Here is a 4,344-nt window from a genome sequence, read left to right as displayed (position 1 = left end):
GGAGGAGAAGGAGAAGAAGAAGAAAAGAAGAAGAAGGAGGAGGAGGAGGAAGAGGAGGAGGAGGAGGAGGAGAAGAAAGAAAAAGAAAGGTAGGCTACTGCCTGAAAAGATGGTCTCTTTTTATGTCATAAAATGCCCTCTGTATTGTGAGCCTGAAAAGAAGTATATCGGATGAAAGGCTGAGCTGGGTTGCATAAAGAGAGCTGGGCCCTTAGAAGGACTGCTGTGGCTGAGAAACGAAAAATGTATAGGAGCAACGGGGTCAAGGGGGTCCAATGAGGAACATGTTGATGTCTTATAAAGAGGCTGTGCTAGGGAAGCAAAGCTGGGAACCCAGAGGCGGAAGAAATTAGCCAGACGAAGGAAGGACAAAACCTGTTATTTTGTGGTGGGCACCTGAAGGTCATGCAGAAGGGCTTTGTGGTCAGCAGTGATTGCATGAGTAGTGGGAGTGAGGGTGAGTCTTAGATACTTGACTTTTGGTGAAGCCACCTGAGCCTTGGAGGGAGAGTCTGCACAAGCCAGTCCTGACAGAAAATTGCGAGGAGTAGCTGTGTGTCTTAGGGCCAGGGCATGAGAGGGGAGCAAAGGAAGAGGGCATTGATATATTGAAGGCGTGGCTGGGCTAGAGGTCAAGGCTTTCAAGACCAGGAGCAAAAGACTGGCTGAAGAAGTGAGGACTATCTCTGAATGCTTGAGTCAGGACTGTCCACGGGAGCCGCTGAGGCCGGAGAGCGCCTAGATCGGTCCATGAGAAGGCAGAGGTCTCGGCAACTTGGGCGTAAGGGAATGGTGAAGAAGGCATCCCTAAGGTCTAGGACAGTGAAGTGAGCAGTGGAAGGAGGGATAGGAGAGAGCACAGTACAGAGGTTTGGCACTACTGGGTGAATAGGAGTAACCACATTACCAATAGTTCTGAGATCTTGGACTAAAGATAGGAACCATCAGGTTTGAGCACAGGAAGATGGGAGTACTGTATGGAGAATGGGCAATTCTAAGAAAACCATTGGTAAGGAGGCGGCAGATAATAGGTTTGCGTCTCCTCTGATGTTTGGGGGCTATCAGGTACTGGGGAATGTAGGGAAACACTATGGGATCTCTGAGGCACACTACTATAGGAACAGCGTGTGTGGCACGAGTGGAACTGGAAGTGTCTCAGAGTAGGTGGTCGACAAGGGAAGAGGGAGGAAGGAGCTGGCTGTGTATAGAGGTTGGGTTTGTAGAATGTATACCGGGTGGGTGAGAGAGAAGTGGAGCTTCTGGAGGAGGTGTCTCCCCATGAGAGGTACAGGACAGGTTGGGATCACAAGGAAATCATGAGTGAAGAACAGTGTCTGAGGTCAGCAAGCAATGGGCCTGTCGGAAGGGGTCATGTAGGTCGGCCCTTAACACCCACTATGGAGACTAGAGCTAATATAACAATTTTAGAACTCAGGAAGAACACTATATGTGGTCTTTGTGTCAGCAAGAAAAGACTTTTTTGGTTTTTTTTTTTAACCTGAGATGTCCAACGAGACTCGGGACTCTTGATAAAGGTGCCTCGATATGGGCCGTGGAACCCAAGCTCTGTTGCTCTTCAGCGGCAAGACCAGTCAGGTCAAGTATATGGATGTGGCCATAGTGCGCTTTCCTGGGAGGGGAGGGAATTGGATGACTTACCTGCTCTCTGGTGGACAGGGCAGTCGCATTTCCAGTGACCCTCAGGCTTGTAGATGTCCTAGTGATGGCTGCAGGCTGGGGCAGGCTCATGCCCAGTGTCCTTCACCGCACTTGGCTCGGGTGGCAGCACTGTTTAGGCTCAGCATTACCTTGTCAAGGTGGTGCTTTCATGGGAGTCCCGAGTGGCACAGTCAAAGGTTGGCAGTGTGTGTAGTTAATTTTGGTCTCTATTATTGAAGACACAGAAAGTTAGATTAAGTATGTTTTCCTGTGGGGTTAGAGGGCCGAGATTTGTCTTTTTAGCTTGGCATGAATGTCAGGAATAGATAGGGATATAAAATAGGAATTAAGAATAATTTTTTTTTTTTTTTTTTACAGTAGAATAAGCACTTGCCTGGCAAGTACAAGGTCCTGAGTTCAATCCCCGGTACTGGAAAAAAAAAAAAAATTTAGGAGAATCTCGGCCTATATTAGTATTCTTCATTTAGAGCAATATACTTGATGATTAGAATTTTATCTGAGTATCAAGTACCTTGAAATATAAAGTATAACCAGAGAACTATTATTTCTTATCACCCATGGACATTTTAGCAGCTAAACCCCTGTAGGATGTTCATGGGCAACAGTAATATAATTTTGTAGAGATCATTTGACATCAATAGTCATACACAGCAGTGCAGCTTAACAGTCATACGAAATCCCCATTTTGTTTTTGCATCTCTAAATGTACATAGGATATATATCACATCAGTTTTAGTCAGAAAATTATCATTTGGCTGATGACCTCAAGTTGGCTTGACAGGAACCTCTTATTATAAATACCTGGAGCATAAGAGAAAGGTATATGCTTAAGTCTAAAAGAAAATTTATATTGTAGCACACAGTATTTTGGAAGGCATGAATATGTTTAATATGTTGAACATCTTTTATAAGAAAACCTTATTTTAATTTTTGAAAAAACTTTGTCTTTTAACCAATGACCAAATTATTGGGGGTGTCTTTTAAGGAGATTATTGGGGGCTCTCTATTGATAAACAAAGTTTGGCCACCCTCTATTCATCAATCAAGAGTCCTGTCCAACAATCTTCCTCATTTTAATGATTTTATTTAATTATAAATTAATTTGATATTACCTAGACCAACTGGTAACTCAGGAGAAAGCATGCTTTTAAGTCTGTATTTTAGAGCTTACATAAAAAGGAACAGCTGTTTACAGAATGACATAAAAACAAACAAGTAGAGTGCCGGGGAGATGGCTCAGTAGAGTAAGCACTTCCTTGGCAAGCGCAAGGGTCTGAGTTCAATCCCTGGTTCCACCAAAACAAACAAACAAAAAACCCAACAACAACAACAACAAAAAAAAAAAAAAAAAAACAAGTACATACGGGACACACAGACATCTTTGTAAAATGAGAGTGTACTCAAATATATTTCTGGACAGGTTAAACTATGATGACCTTTTTAAGTTTGTAATTATGAGAGACTAGCCAGAACTTTTGCAAGTCAATTAGCAGAGATCTCTTATAAGAGAAATCTGGGGGGAAAACCCTCTTATTAATACATATGTTAGGTCCAATACAGTGGATGAGGTTTGAGTGGGAGCAAGCCAACTGAACAGAGCATGAGGGCAGGCACAGCATCATAGAGGGACACTGACAATAGGTCCTGGAACCGGAGACTGCCTGCAGGGGTGGCTGGGGCGGGGGAAAAGAAGGTGCACACCGGCTCCGCTGGAAAGCACCGTGAGCTTGCTCGCCCGCTCCACCTGCTGTTATCTTTTGTGTAGCTTGATGGCTAGCAGAGGGAGGGGCGCACACTGTTGGGGAAAACATGAGTTATTAGTTGATTTTTTAGAGTGAGATTTTTGGAGGAGTGTGATTGGATTGTAAATTGGGGGGGTGGGGTGACGAGGAATGGGAGGACTGTAGACCAAGTGACAGAGAGAGGAAGGCGGGAGGGAGGAGAGAGTGTGAGGCATCTCTGTAGTCCCTGGAAGTGAAAGAGTTTAGAGGGCGACTTAGGAGCGTTGGCCATGGCTGAGGCGAGGACCTCTGCGGCAGGCTCTGCAGGTAGGGGTGCAGGGCCATCCAATCTGACTCAGGTGGACAGGCGGGGGAGCTGTCCTTAGTTTAAGCGTGGATTGAGAGATGTTGAGGGAGGGTGGGAGGGATGAGGGAAGGAGGCATGTGTCCTCAAAGGAAAAAAAAAAAATCCAATACAGGTGATATCCTGCTATTTGCCAGCTAGTGACAGAAGTTTTTTAAACTTTGGAGAATTAGTGGAGCAAAAGTTTTTTTGTATAGGCCACTGGGTTTTACGATCTAGCTTGTATTGTGGCCAAGCTGCCTGACAGTACATGATTGATTGCTTAGGCATTATGGCCTCCCGGAGGCCGAGGGAGCTGAGAGTACAGACCAGGCACCCCAATGGGGTGTCTTTTGGGGTCAGGAACAAGTATTTCCCATGGTGACCGAATTAAAAGGTGAGCCAAAGATTAGGGCAAAAGCCCTACGTCACTTCCCACTAAAAAGGCATCACTTTTTAGCCTGGAGTGAGTGTGAGAGAGAGGGCCGACACCCACTTTATCAGTCATCATTAGAAAAAATGGGGAGCTGGGGGCCAGATGGCCGAGGAAGACAGCGGGGGACCCTGACGTGAGCTCACAATTTTCGAGACCAGAGGAAG

Source organism: Octodon degus, unplaced genomic scaffold (genome assembly GCF_000260255.1).
Source record: "Octodon degus isolate 3935 unplaced genomic scaffold, OctDeg1.0 scaffold00214, whole genome shotgun sequence".
Lineage (NCBI taxonomy): Eukaryota > Metazoa > Chordata > Mammalia > Rodentia > Octodontidae > Octodon > Octodon degus.
Note: the sequence above shows the minus strand (reverse complement) of the source record.